This window comes from Hydractinia symbiolongicarpus, chromosome 1 (assembly GCF_029227915.1).
Source record: "Hydractinia symbiolongicarpus strain clone_291-10 chromosome 1, HSymV2.1, whole genome shotgun sequence".
In the NCBI taxonomy this organism is placed as follows: domain Eukaryota; kingdom Metazoa; phylum Cnidaria; class Hydrozoa; order Anthoathecata; family Hydractiniidae; genus Hydractinia; species Hydractinia symbiolongicarpus.
The window spans coordinates 14,463,423-14,479,665 of NC_079875.1; the positions used below are offsets into that span (position 1 = coordinate 14,463,423).

Here is a 16,243-nt window from a genome sequence, read left to right on the forward strand (position 1 = left end):
TTTGATAGAGTGCCACATAGTTATTTGGTGGGCTATGAGAAAATTAGGTGTGGATGAGTGGCTAGTTACAATGCTAAGAGCCGTGTCAGGATTAATGATTCACTTAGTGATGAATTTAGTGTAAATGTTGGTGTACATCAGGGTTCTACAAATAATGTGCAAAACTATTACTGTATCCTTTGTTGTTTGTTCTAGACTTGGAAGCGCTGTTGATGGAGTTCAGAACAGGTTGTCCATGGGAGTTATTGTATGCACATGATTTGGTTCTCAGAGCAGATTCGATGGAAGAATTAGTTGAAAAGTTTGATAAGTGGAAGAAAGGACTAGAAGAGAAAGGGCTAAGGGTGAACACAGCAAAGTCTAAAGTCATAATTAGTAGCATTGCAGCTAAGTGGAACCTTGCAGTTGGAAAGGGGTTGGTAGAAACTCAATTTTTTGTCAGACTTGCAAGCATTGGGTACATAAGAAGTGCAGTAATATTGGTGGAAGGTTAAGAGCTGACATTCAGTTTGTATGCAAGCGTTGCAAAGGTGAGATTATAGAGAATGAAGTATTTCCAGCTTTAATGATGTACAACAGTGGCTCGTTCGAGATAGTCGAGAACTTCTGTTACTTAGGTGATATGTTGGGCAGTGAAGGGGGTGTTGGCAGAAGTGTTACTTGCAGGATAGGTTCTGCTTGGAAAAAGTTCAGAAAGTTACTTCCTTTGTTGACTAGCAGAGTCTTGTCAATTGAGGTAAAAGGTAGGTTGTATGAGGTCTGTGTAAGAAGTGTTATGTTGTACGGTAGTGAGACATGGGCAGTGAAGCAGGAAGATCTTGACCGTTTGGAAAGGAACGATATGAGAATGGTTAGGTGGATGTGTAACGGCAGTCTGAGAGTCAGAAAGAGTTCAGATGAGCTAAGAAGCACGCTAAGTATCTGTAGAATTAAAGATGTTATAGCGATAAGATTGAATTGGCTGCGGCATTTAAAAAGAATGGAGGAGGATAATTGGGTAAGAAAGTGTAGAGACTTCATAGTTCCTGGGGCAAAGCCCAGAGGCAGACTGAGAAAGACTTGGCAGGAAGTTATAAGGACAGACTTGATACAGAGGAAGTTGAGTTTAGATCTAACACAGTCTAGATCAGATTGGAAGAGGGTCATATACCCCGTCCAATCCATGCTAGCATGGAAAACGGATGTTAAGATGATGATGTTATTTAATCAGAAATGAATCATGAAAAAGTCCAATGTTTTTTAAATTCGAATTTTTGTTTTAAAAAACAGGAAATAAAAAAAATTATTTCTAAAAAAAGTTCCACACGTTGATGAATAAGGATGGCTTCTTGCCCACTTACCTAGTTGTCTTAACCACCAAAAGAAACAAGATGTATTTTTTTCAACTTTCCCAAAGATCCAAAACAACAAACTATATGGATCAAACTGATCAAGAGAGAGGATACGCTTCCAAAGAATTTTAAGATCTGCGAAGCTCATTTTACTTCCGAGTTCTTTGACTTTAGAACTGAGTTTGAAAGAAAAAAACAAAAAGAAGAAGGTTAGAAGATTTTTTCATTTTTATTGTCATTCATGGAACTTATGCGCTATTATCTAATTAGAATACGTTTACATATCAAAACTCACTGATCAAATTAAAAATATTCGCGGATTCTAACTCGCAATAGCAACGACACTCCGCTTCGCTCGTCATTATCTTACACTTTCCACACTTGCACCACGTGCTTACAGCAACAGCAACACGTGAAGCGACTTCTTCTTGAATAGTATCCTCATCACAGCTCTCCCAACTGAAATCCGAGTCAGTGCTTGGTCTAGTATTTCGCCTGCTCAAATTGAAATTCTACAACATTTTCCCTGTCGCTCTTTTTTTCTTTTTTTGCGTCACAGCTTCTCGGTATTGCAATTGAATGATGATTTCTCAACCAAAGTTAGTATTCATTTTTAAAGTTTCCTGATGTTTTCACGGGGGTAAACATACTCATTACCAATGAATTTCACTATTAAAGTTTGAGTAAAAATTTCAATGCGGAAGATGATTTACGATCTTCTAACAGGTGACGTCAGAGCACTCAAGGTGAAGAAATTTATAAAACAACATTGCAGATGTTTTACCTTGTGTCGGAGGTGAATTTTTTAATCTTTGAATAGGCATTATTAACTTATAAGTGCGAATTAAGAAAAATAAACTTTATATTCGTAAATCACGTATGAATATGAGCCAATTCAGGTCAACTTAATTTTTCTCGGGAGGTAAGCTTTAAATTTTTTATATATAATTTTTACAAATGCGAAATACAAAACTTTATTTTTTTAATGCTTATTTCTTAAAATACTTTACTGATATTGGATGATAAGAGCTTTAAAAAGCATGCATGGAACACTAACGTCAACCACAGCCCTCAACATTTTAAGTGTCAGCAAACAACTGCCGTCTGTGGCAGTTTTGTAAGTCACGTCAGCAAAATTTTGCCAATCAGTAAATTTTACAACCTGTGTACTAAATAAATTCCTTTCAAATTAAGACCAGGCACACATATTTAATTTCAAAACATTAATGCAAAATTATTTTTATTTTCTTAAAAAAAAACTTTGGTAAAGAACTTCTCTGTTTTACTTTGTAGTAAGAAGGCATCTGTTTTGGTTATAACAGTCAGTAATACTTGAAGCAGACTTGACATAATAAATGACAGCGTCATATGCCAAAAAAAAGAATTTCTTGTGCAAATCTTTTAGGTAAGTTCAACTTGGAAAAGTACTAGTCAATTTTTTCATGATTTTTTAGGCGTGAGAGCCCTACTTTTGTCGAAATTCAAGGATTTTGCTTCAATTTTTAGGATAAGTAAATTTTTCTAGGATTAACAGAAATTTACAGGACCAAGGTCACATCATAACTTATATATCCCAATTTGCCTTGTGTTAACAGATAATACAAGTCCAATTTCTATATAGTGAGATCAAAATCTAAAAAAAATATAATATATAATTTTATTTTTAGCCACAAAATGGCTTACATTAATGTTCACAAAAATTTATTTCCATACTGTATACTGTAGTAATCTGTAAATGGATTCTTGGTTTTGCAGGTATAGCGACATTTTTTACCAAAATTCATGCGCAAGTTACAAATTGTACACTACATTTACATTAATTCTTAGAAAAGTTTATTTCCATACTACATGGTCAAGAGGTTTATATGTAAAATTTAAATTGACCAGCGAGAATACATAGACCAGTTCATATATATTTCAAGTTTATTTCCAGGTAAATAAATTTCCAGGTCTTTTGATCTTCGAATTAAAATATTAGTGTATATGCACACGGTTTTTATACCATTTGGGTTTAGAATGAATGAAACAATGCTTCTGAGAGAAAGTGTTTAACCGTAACCAACCATTATTTTCATTAGCTTGATAAAGTTCTCCTAAAATTTCTTAGTGTCACCCCTAAACCTCAAAAAAGGATGATAAATTTACTTTCTATGTCTATGTCTTAACTAATTGATAAAGGTGCTATCCATTTAGACGATAGATACTGTCAGAACCCATCGTGTCACTGGCATGCTGCTTCACATAGTGACTGTAGCTAGCTTATTAGCTATGGTTGGCACCAGCTTATTTTATTTAATCAGCTGTTTTGAAATAAAAAGTAAGCTCCAAATATTGACCACAATTTAGCTAACAATTAGCAGTTTATTCAGTAAATAGCAAGTCAAAAATTCAACATTTTAACAAAAAATTTGAAAAGACTCACGTAAAGTCTTCCACTCTCTTCTTTTTCCAGCCACGCTACTAAAAAAATCACCACGTGAGAATCGCCAAATTGGTGCCTGGTCAGCGGCCATGCGCGGTCTAGACTTGCAAAGCAAAAACAAGAATGGAGCACATTTGATATCCCTCATGTTGCAGATCTTTTACCAAGATCATTACAGACGGACACATCGAGACGCATTGTGTCGTAAAATTGATATTCAGGCTTTTTACTGCATGCTTTTTTATAAAAATATTCTAAAGCTTACCTACTGCAGAAAAACAAGTAAAATTAATTCAGGAGCCAGACAGTTAGAAAACAAACGAGATCCTAAAGCTTCGTTCGAACTTCGGATATGATCCTAATGCTATTAAAACTTGATTAGTTCCAAAGGATTCGCTAACAAAAAAAGGCAGATGATATACTTAGAGACACTGGAATCAAAATAACGTAGTATGGCCAGCGTCATTTAGGCGCTGTTACTGGTGATAAAACATTGAAACAACAGTATATGCAAGACAGGGTTGACAATTGGACCAAACAGAGTCAATTGTTGTACAAAACTGTTATATTGAATTGCAAATTGATCACGGGGTTTAAATACAAGATCCAGCATAGCATGCAAACTATCTCTGATATCAATGACCAACTCAGACGGCTTGATAATGTTATGTCAACTGAGCTTGTCCTAGCAAAACAGGGAGATTTAACTTTCAAGACGAGGAATGTTGTTGCCACTACCAAGATTGGGTTGTCTATGAACACCAATATTTGCTGATAAAACTATCATCTAATTTCAAAACTCGATTATCATCACGGTAAAGTTGTCAACTAACATCATTAATCAAATAATTCGGTTACTCGAGGCGACAAATGTTCAGCAAAAGAAAAAGGAATTAAAATTGAAAAAAAAAGAAGTGAACAAACGAAGCTGCTAGATAAATTATGTTCAGACGATGTGAATGAAACAGTGAAAGAGTTTCCGAACGATCTTGCTTGTGAAAAAGGAGCCTCAAACTGGCTGTAGATAATTCTAATTAAAGAAGAAGGCTACATACTAAATAAGCAACTGTTCTGTGCTCATTTGCATCAGAAATGGTTTACAACTGAGAACGTTGCCATACAAGTGAAAGTGTGATTCTCCTTTCGACCTTAGACACGCTCTATCCTGCAAAAAAAAATAATGAACAGTGGAAAATTGTTGTTTGGTTGCTTCACGAAGTGTTTAAAGATGTTGCGGCTAAACCTCTTTAAACAAGCAACAACAAAAAACAATTGCAGAAGATGAAGCTCCATTGGATATTTATGCAAGATGTTTTTAGCAAACAGGACAAATAGTAATAGTATTTAACCCATTAACTAAACGACACGTGAACCAAGAACTGACAAGCAAAATAAAAAGGGAGAAAGAGAAAACCTATAATAATAGGTTCCTCGAAATAAAACGTGGAGTGTTGCATGTAATCTGAGAGGAAAACAAGTTAATTTTATTAGTCAAGGAGCTGAGAGCCAAAAATATTAAAAAACGCTCCGGAAAAATTGAAACTTTCAGGGATGGTTTGTTTTAGTCTAAATATGACAAAACCGTCTACTGGCTCTTTTGAAATTACTTGTGGGCCACACCCATTAGAAAAATCTAATTTTATGACGTCATACCATAGAAAAATACCGATGTTATGTATACCAATCGATAGCTATTGTAAAGCTGTAAAATGTTACAAGGAAGTCACATAGGAAAAAATCATATTTCGCGACTTTTTGAGCTCGAAAGATTCGTTTGTGACGTCATCAAAATGTCCTTATGAAACGACATATCTCAAATAATAATCGAAATAATCGTAAATATCAACAAGTTAATGAAATAAAAGACAAGAAAAGTATCTATAAATAGTACTCAAACAAATGAGACCTTAAACGGCACGATTCAAGAATCGTGACTGACTTCTTAGAGGGACTGTTGGTGTTCAACCAAAGTCAGGAAGGGAATAACAGGTCTGGTGCCCTTAGATGTTTTGGGCTGCACGCACGCTTTACTGTGGGATTCAGGGAGTCTTAACCTTCACCGAAAGGTTTGGGTAATCTTTTGAAAGTCCGACGTTTTCTTTTTTTATTAACTGTGTGTCACCATTGAATCTGATTGCCAGGAGATATGATTCAACGGCCGGTAAAGTACCACACTTCTTGTGGTGCCCGGTGCGCCTTTGAAAGCCCTTGAAAATCCGAGGGAAAGATTGATTTTCGCGTCTGTTCGTACTCATAACCCCAGCACGTCTCGAAGATAAGCCTCTGGTCGATAGAACAATGTAGGTAAGGGAAGTCGGCAAAATAGATGCGTAACTTTGGGAAAAGGATTGACTCTAAGGATTGGGTCTGTAACTTAGACTTGTAGCGTTTGTAAACCTGCGCATAGGGCGTTTACCAACGTTGGAGAATTGCAACCAAGGGCGTGATGCTAATACAAAATGCTGGCATTTTCAACGAGTGGATGAAACGTTTTCCCACGTAGTACAACATTGTGGATTCACCCACTGCCGTTGCACACAGCGGCATGATGCAATTGTGAATCTTGTAAAATGCGTCGCCCTAAAGGAAAGGCATAACGAACTTGTGGAACACGTTTTTGACATGCATGGTACCCGGCTTAAGCCAGACCTGGTAATTATCAAATCAGAGGAAATTGCACGCGGCACCATCATCTTTAAGCAACGCCCGTACTCAAAAGATAAGATACTACGATAAACCCGATCTCAAAAAGGCACTTGCGGATCGATTTAGCATCATCAATATATCTTTTGGTGCGATAATCATCTCCCTGAGGGGCATTCTTCTTTGTACGCTTCATTGATCTTACCATCATCAATACGATGGTGGTAAGATCAATAACAGTACTTAGCCAAATGCCTCGTCATCTAATTAGTGACGCGCATGAATGGATTAACGACATTCCCACTGTCCCTATCTACTACCTAGGGAGACTGTGAAAGCATGGTCTATTGATCCTTTAGTCATTAGGAGTTTTAACCTAGAGGTGTCAGAAGACTTATCACAGGGATAACTGGATTGTGACAGCCTAGCGTTAATAGCTAATACTATTTATAAAATAAGCGTGGAATTTTCGAAATAGAATTTTACCATTTTGTAAATAAAAAGACGGGGTTTAATTGTATGGTATAAAAAAATTGTAAAAAATAAAAGATATGTTTATTTAAACAATAAAAAAGAAAATATATAGAGATTATATTAAGGTTCATTCTTTGTTAGTTAATTGAATTTAAAAACTAACAACTGTCTAAGATTTTGTTTGATCAAGTTTGAAGATTGACCCCCTGACGTGTAGATTTTAATATTGAGAGAAAATATTTTCACTAATCAACATGGCAGCAGATTTCAACATGTGATGTGTTTTTAAATTTATTAGAGAAAAAAGTTTGTGAGTTCAGCAAGTAAAAGTAGAAGGGCCAGTAAATATATTTAGAGTTCATAAGTGTTGACAATCATCCTAGTGTGGTTTTTAATTTGTCCCATCAAAATCCAATTCTTCATATGTTTTAGGCTCTTAGCTCCCTGTCTATATATAAAAGAACTGGAAAAGTTGGCTAGGATTTGTCTACTTTTTTAAGCAATCTCGATTGGTTATTATGATTTTGGACTTTAAAATTTCAATCATTATACATGACATCATGAATCACAATCCTAAACAAAAATATGGAAAGGAGGTTTTTTTCGCTGTTTTTCGTGGGCAAAAGCTTAACACGGTGAAAATTCAGAACATTCATAAGCGAAGGTTGACAAGTTCAAAAAGCATAAATGTAATGTAAAAATATCCTATGCAATTACACGTTTTTTTTTATAGGAAACCAGTTATGGCTACTGAGACTCAAGTTTCTTATTCTTTTTGATTTTGAGGCTAAAAGTTTCTTAATAATTTCTTAGGCCAAGCAACGTTCAAAAGCTTTGTTTGCCGGTATTTTCCCTAAGTTTATGGTCTGGAGGAAACTGAGCCAAGCTAAGTTTCATAATATTTTCAAATTTTGAGTCTCAGGTTTCTTATAAGCGTGTTCTTATAAAAACAAAGCGTGTATTTGTGGTGGCACACTTCGAAGTTAGCTGTCTTTTGTCAACATATTCTGACTAGGATTGTAGCTCTGTATTGATTGTAGCTTATTCAACAGTTTTGCAATGACTTATAGGATTATTAAAGTTTTTCTGCCTATTCAGTTTGGCGTTTTGAACATTCTACATAATTTTCAATATTTAGTTACATTTTTAACGATAGTACTGCCATTTTAAAAATTTTAAGTTCGCTATGTAGTATTGGAAGATTATGCGAGGTATTTTGCGCAAAGTTTAATTATTGTAAACAATGGTAAGAAAATGTCATTAATTGAAAAAAAAAATAATGGGTTGTTTAGAACCTGAACAATTACTTTAGCTATAGGGAGTTTTACAGGAGTGACTTACAGCTCGTTTACTTGATACGAGTGCTTTTTTATTCCATATTTACTTTCCGGGACTCAATTTGAAAATGGCAACAAAACATCTTCTGTGCCAGTATCAAATATCACAGTGAGACCATGCGGTTATTATAATATTCGAGGATTCACAAGTCATTGCACCGTCCCTAATAAACTTTCTATTTTACCCACCCACCAAGTACCACACTTTCTTATCGCGTCCATATAATTGTTTATTTAAATTAAATGTTTCTTATGCCTTGTTTTAAAACATTTTTGATGGAAAGTTATTTAAATTACGGTACTGTCACTTTTTTGTTTTCTTTAACTCGTATTGTTATTGACAAAAAATAAGTTACTCATGGTTGGTGGTAATTAGTTTGTTAGCGCATGCGCATTTTTAAAAAAATAGAGAGGTTATTCCAAGTGCACATGCGCTAACAAAAAAGCTCGTGAGCTCTTTGTGCTAGTGCAATGCATCGATTAAACGCCGGGGGCGTTTATTAAATATTTTGATATTTAGGGGGGGCGTTTAATCGAGACGGGCGTTTATTGAAAAATGTTGCTATCATTTTCTCAACCAAAGTAAAGACAATATGATACGTGTGGTAGTGACAGGAAAAAGGCAAACAGAGGTTGTTTTGGTTGTTCCTACAAAGTTTAGTTTTGAGACAAGTCGCAAAAAAGGAGCAGGGACGTTCGAAAGGGAACTGTTGAAGAGGAAGGAACTGTTTCCAACAATAAAACTTATTTTAAGACAAAAAGGAGTGTACAGAAAGTTGCCTGTTTATAAGAATTAATAAAATTTTGAAACAATTAAACTATGTTTTTATTCGTAGTACACTGCCATGCCATACATAGGCCAGGGAGAGGAATATAACATGAGCATTGCTGCTGTTTCGATTAAACGCCCCTTTTGATAGGAGGCGTTTATTCGAGGGGGCGTTTATAATAGGGGGCGTTTATTAAATATGTTGATATTTAGGGGGGGGGCGTTTAATCAAGGGGAGCGTTTATAAGAAGGGAGCGCTTAATTGATGCATTACGGTAGCGGAAAATGCAGTTGAATGAAATTGAGCCTTAGAAATAAACTTTTTGTCAAATTTGTTAAATTAAGTATATACGTGATAAATTAACACCTTAAAAAATTGGCAATTTGGCGGGTGACAAAACTTGGAAGTTAATTTACCTTTTTAAATTATACATTCTGCGCTTATTTAGTTTGCTGGATTTTTGCTTATACAACCAAATCTGTCAAATTCTGCCACCCAAAATTCCTTTCCTTAATTAAAGTATGTACAGTTATTGGTACCAAATGTATTTAATTATATCACATTAATGAATTTCGATGTTAGAAAAAAGGTATCGTACACTGAAATTGGGGTATACGGTTGACTCTTTAATACGATCTTCAAGGGCAACAAATTTTGGTTAAAACAGGTGAGAGATTCAAATTAAGGAATGTCACTCTAATTGTAATTTCAAAGGACTAAAGTAAAAAATCAAATTAGAGACAGAAAGTTCGAATTTTAAACAACTGGATATTTCGAGAAAGAACTATTTTCAATATTTGCTGCATGTTCATCTCTCTTTCTCATTTTCTATTTTATAGTTTAAAGAAATCATCAATATTAGACGGTTTCTTATTCAAAAAAAGATCTAGATCAACAGCTTTATATATATATTTTCAACACTTTAAAATTATTTTATGAAGTTATAGACTGTAGTCCTCCGATCTCTGCTGGTAGTGTTCGCGACATCTGCGAATGTTGGTTTACTAATAACTGTTTCAAAAACTTTCTTGAATATCATCTGGAGTTTACCAAAATGGGAAGAAAGTTGTCGATGGCTATTGTCCCCTCAGACAGTCAGAAAAATTTGCAAATACTTAATTTCCTAAGATAAAATAGATGCAAAAGTATTACAGCAAAACTTATGAATAAAAATGACGCTTTGGGGATAAAGGTTCCAACAGAAAAGAAGAAGAAAAAGATTGTCGCCGCAAGAAAAGTCTACCTAAACGTTTTGTAGACGAAACATTTATTATAAAAAAAATTATAAACCAACCTGCTTTTCTATTTGTGTAATCAACGCCTTTTTCTTAATTAAGACACCATTTAACTAGGATGCTTTCTGTTCGCATTTTAACCATGGAAGCACAGCTTCTTAATTTGATCATGTTTGGCTACTTTTTTAAAAGTGCTGTCTTTTTATAAAACATCATAAAAACTTGATTTGCTTTTTTCCAAGTAGAAAGAATCCCTTTCTCGGGCTCTTAAAAAGGCTTAATATTTTCATTATAGGTTATTCTATTCGTGTAACCTTTTCTTTGATGCTGCTGGTTCCACAATCAAACCAACTCATTTCATCGATGGCATCTTTTCTTTTTAAAAATCAAAACATTCGAATGAAAATTTGAAATTCGAAATAAGTTTCGATTGCGCTTAGGGCCTCTTTACATCATAAGAATTTGAATTACATATAGAATTTTACCCGTAGGAACCTGAAAATATGTTCGAATTAAAGAGGTTTGAATTACGGGAGTTGACTTATAAGAGTTTCTTAATAAAATTTGGTGGTGTCTTTAGATTTGTTTGATTTAGAGGAAGATTCGAAATACGGACTGTCGAATTTAAGAGTCATTGACTTACTGGCACTATCCAAAATTTCCCCAGATATAACTTTATGTACGCAATAACAAGACAGGAATGTTACAATTCGTAAGAGAGGAAGTAGCAATCTGGAAAGATTAACACCAACATTTTAACAATTTCTGAAAAACTTTCTTAAATTGTTTTTTTAGCTGATCAAAAAGCCGCTTCTCTGCAGTGCGATGATATTTATAATACACCTTTACGATAATTCAATTGTACATGCGTTCCTACGGCTCTCCATCGTTTTACAATATCGGAAAAAAGGAGGTAAAAATCGTGTTTTTATGAGAGTTTGTTAGAGACGAAAGCGTGTTTTCTCCAGTTTTTTCCGTCGTATCAATTTCTTTCAAATTTTCAGGAAACGTTAATAATAATAACATACAACTTATGTGTAATTTTCATTAAAAACAAAACGCGGCAAGAAAAGTTATCACGAAAAAACGTGTTGTGATATTTACCTCCTCCGATCGCTAAAGAAGCTGCCATGGAGTGTTAGTTTTCCCGATTGACCGTAAAGGTGTATTGCTAGCATTTTTAATAGTGATTTTTCACAATACTGTAGGCACGCAATATTGTAAAAGATCATTTAGGGCCTTTATTTAGATGGCTTAAAATATTAAGTTGCAAAAATGGTGCCCGTGGGTAAACGAATTATGTGTTTCTTTTCGTCCAGCAATCTGTTTGTTTAAAAACCTAAAAATATCAACGCTCTCAAATAAATAATAGCGCGCCTTAACGTTAGACAGGTAAAGAAAGAGTATTTTGACTTAGAATATGACAAAGAACAAGGAAAAACGATTGGTGTAGTGTGTCGAAAAATAAGAATGTGACGTCATTTACTGTGTGGGTAACTAGGGACTACATGGGACTAAAATGGGACCAATTTCCTCAAACTTGTGTCAACGCTTCGTTTCGAAACAGACGGGTTGTTGACGTTTAAACCTTAATATCTCTATACCTATTTATTAAAAAGACATAATTTGTGTGTTTATTTTAGATCGTGCGAAAATGTAAATTCTATCTCTTTCTTCGCGGCAGTATCTCAATAGTATAACTTGATTTGTTCTTAAACCAAATGAATATCTTAGATGCATAAAGAATTAAATATTCCAATGATTTTTGTCCGACTCAAGAAGCCAAGTGCCGTTGAGAAGCTATAGCACATTAAAGATTGAAGCCTTTTGGTATGAAATTATTCCATTGTTGTTTGGAGTGAAAGTTCCACAATAACTTTTTATCCGCAAAGGCTCTTAGGCTGAAATTCTGTAGAAGGCATGTCGGTATTATAACGTATCATTAGAAAAAAAACTTTTTGAGCTGATTATGGAAGAATTATATAAGTCCAAATGTCAAAACTAAGGTGAAAAGAAATAAAAATATTTTCAAGCAAGATGTCAAATTTCGCAAATTCTAACATGTACATGGAACAAGCATGTTCCAAAAAGGCATAAGTATAAAATTCATTCCATTTAAAGAGTCTCCGTGGATTTCATATTCCATTGAAGTTAGGACAAGAGTAAAGAAGCTGATAATAGTTTAAATAGTGTAATCATTATTGGCTCCCATCATCCGGAGAAACTGAAGGTCCCGTTTTGTGTGGTAAAGTCACAAAATATCCTTTTAAACAAGAAATTTTGGGAAAAAGAGCGTTCTGGGAGGAACTACTCTCGTTCTTTGCTTAAAACTAGGGCTCTGGAAATGGAATGTGGCATGATTATAAGCTCATTATATCATATTATGACGATAAAGTATTGACGGGAAAGGCTTGAATAAGTTTTTCTTCAGTGATTTAGATTGATAACCAGCTGTTCGGGAAGACGATATTCCAGCGATATTCCAGCGATTTTCTTGATTTTTAAATTTTAATAACCGTTCCCATTCTATAGAATATAGAGGGTAAAATCACTATTCCATTAATGTTCATCGGACTTCCAACTATAACAACCATTAAATTTCAATTAAGGGAAGTAATATCAATTAAAGAAGCCTTCTAGGAAGAATTATTCTCTGAAAAGGCAAACCATCGCTCAGAAAACATCTATTCAAATTAGATGCCATTGCATTGCAGTGTTTTTTACATTCATGTATTCAAACTGATTATCTATTTAAAAAAAACCCCACAATATTCGTACACTAACATTCCTGCTGAAGAAGTCTGTGCTAAAAGACAAATAGAAAATGTCCTGATGATTATCCCAAATTGTAAGAAGCAACACATGATTGTATTAGAGTCAGGAAAACCAGTGTTTTGTAAAGAATATCTATGTGACTGTGGCCCATGCTTGAGATTTAACTTTGAAGATTGCGAAAAGGGTGAACAACAGGATTTCGATGACACGACAGATGTTGGATGTGTTTGATGATGAAAATTCTAATGACGATCGAGATGAACAGATTTTTGAGTTTGAGGTTCTTTCCTTCGTTACTTTATTCACTGGGTGCAATGCAGAGCGGCTACACTTTGTCCAGATGACAGAAAAAGGAACAACTGACGAGAAATTATCAGATCCTTACAGTCATGTTTTTGTTCCCGGAGAGAGATTATTCAAAGGATACCTCAAATTCACCCGTTCCAGAAACATTTCTTTCAAACAACTTTAAGTTTTGCCTACGTGCATCGTTTTATCTCCTGATGAAATATTCGATACATATGTTGAAGTTAACGAAAAAATGCAGTTGGATAAACATGTCTGTGATGTATTGCTTCAAAAAGCTAGAATGTAAAACCTTAACACTCTTAAACTTTTTCTTGTTAACATTTGTTTTTTTATGTTAAGACTGAGGTTGCTAATTTTTATTGGAATTCTTTCAATCCTTGAACACTCATAGTTATGGAATTCGTTTCCCGGTAGTGTTTTCAAGATGTTTCAAAGGCGTTATTTGGCAAAAATGATGTACTGAGGCATCTTCAAATCGCAAAATAAAAACTGAAAATTTCAAGACAGAAGTTCTCAATATAACAAAGTTGTGGAATTAGTGTTAATGGAATTAGTCTTTTCACAGTGCTCCTTACACTGCTTTAGTTTATTTTGTTCCTATTATAAAGTTTCATAAACATGTTGTATTTAGTTTCAATTAGTTTGTAAAAAGAACTTAGCATGTTACGAAAAATCTGTCTCCTTTTCTAAACGTAATTTGGACAACCCTGTGCGGATTATCTAATCCGTCCTTGCTCTTTAAATTACATTTCCGGTAATCCATTTCAAATTCGTAATTATTCTACAACTAATTGCAGTTTCTGTGGGTTATTGCACAGATTAAAGGGTGTCTTCGTAGAGACGTATTTGCTTAAAATAAAACGTCATATTTCAATGGAATAATCCGTTAAAAAGTGCTCCTGATGTTTGTTTTTAAAAATTCGGTAATCAGTTGGTAATTTAAGCTAATAAAAAGAGAGAAAACCTTTAATACAAATTTGCAGTAGATAAAATTGCGATTATCGGGATATTGGAATATTTAATCCCAGAAAGCTCTTGAGAATTACATAATCACAAATCACAAAATCACTTAATACATATTCCCCATCCTTTTATACATCAAGTGGGAAAATTTCAATTAGAAATTTCAAAAACTGAGCCTGTAACACCAAAAAAACTAATTTTTGGAATTTTCAAATTATCATTTTCGCACGATTCAAAATAAACACTGACTAATCCTATACATTTTCTTAATCAGCGTTTTAAGCTCTATGCAATGGAAGTAACTGTAAAACAAATTTCTAAAGAATATTCACGACTTGTAAAGAAGCTTCAAAGGTATTGGTATGTGCAACATATTTATAAACAGTTGGCAAAAAAATGTTTCATTGCAAATATACTGAGGAATGACTTTAAGTTAATGTAGGTGTACTTGTTTCAAAATTTTATTTTTAACACAATAGAGTCATATGTAACACATTGTCGCACAGTCTTTTAAATAAATCAATTTAAACTTATCTACAGGCAGCAACACCGCTATGTAAAACAAAATGTGTTTTTTCGGTCAAGGGACCGAATTAAACACATTGTTCGACAGTAACGTCTTCACGACAAGCTGCTCGAAACATTTTGTTTCAAAAAAAAAAATAATATCGCTTTAATATTTTGTATTTATATAGGTTCATGATCGAAATGTAATAATTTCACGTTGTTAAAAAGGAAGTTATTATTACACCAGTGTCTTTCACAGTTGTGTCAAAAACCTTATCTAATAATTCAACAGCCTTCCTGTTTTTTCTCGATGCTTTTCAAGTAATCGTTTAGTAGCTCCATTACAAGCAACATCACAGGCTGTTTGATTCTTCCAAATATTTCTCTCTCTGTTTTAAAACTCGTTAGAGCGTTGTTGTATTTTCTTATTAACTCACCCGAAACAACCTTAGTTTTGTCGAATGAGTTGATAAAGGACAGAAACGACTGTTTCGTTTCCAGATCCAAATCATGAACCGTTTTTTATCCGGTGATTCTTATGTTACGTGTGTGTGTGCAATACACACATGTTAACAAATTTTCACAGTCAATACAGACATATTTTGCAAACGATTCGTGTTGCTTACACAGTGGTTGGAATTCTTGCAATTTTTGATTGAAAAAGACATTCGTAAAAGATTTTTTGGTATAAGAATGTAGGTTTTGACATCCGTCACAGATCTTTAAACTGCATGTTGTACAGGAGCAGCTAAAAATACGATTGCATACTTACTTTGCTGACACAAGAAAGACTTTGTTTTACCAATTTGTCTGAATAAAAATAAAAATATTATCTCTTTTAAATGTTATTTCGGAGAAGGGTTTCGTGATATTTGGATATTATGTTGTGATTGAGGTACTATTAGGAAAAATGTGGGGATGGATTTGTTATGATGATTGCCTAAGATTGCATTTTTAGCATGGATCATTTAATTTTTTATTTTCATTTTTGCTTTTAAATTTTCAAAGATTCTCTAAAAAAGCTTCTTTAAATATCTTTTTTGTGCTTGATCTGTGTGGAATTAAAAATTCCAGAAAAACATGTTGGTGATTGACGAAAAGCATGTGTTTGTTTTTTAAGTTGATTTGACAAACTTAAGTTGATTTGACAAATGACACCTGCTGATGTTAATAGCATTGATTCAAATTCCTGGCTATTTTTAGGTATGGATACAGGTATCTTTCAGTTTAAGCGACCATTCAGGGCATGAGGTAGCTAGCTAACTAAAATAATTAAAATTAATTTTAGTACAGCTAGCTAGTTTTGTCATGTTTGTCATTCTGTTGTTAATTTTTGAGTCAGTCACTTTAATTATCTTCCAATATTTATATTTGTTTAAATAATGTACCTAAACTAAGCAGGGTAAAAAGCCCTCTCGACGTCAAGAGGCTCTGAAAGACGCCCAGTATTTTGGCTCTCTCAAAATGTGATTTCTTT

At 34.0% G+C, this 16,243-nt stretch overlaps 1 protein-coding gene across 1 annotated transcript in view; it reads right to left on the minus strand.

Annotated features, from left to right (window-relative positions):
- Window positions 1-3,847, minus strand: part of LOC130641570 (uncharacterized) — a 67,191-nt gene extending 63,344 nt beyond the window's left edge. The window contains exon 1 of the mRNA XM_057448432.1: window positions 3,754-3,847. The gene's annotated coding sequence lies outside the window, so the exon portion shown is untranslated. The remainder of the gene's footprint in view (window positions 1-3,753) is intronic.
- Window positions 3,848-16,243: the final 12,396 nt, after the last annotated feature.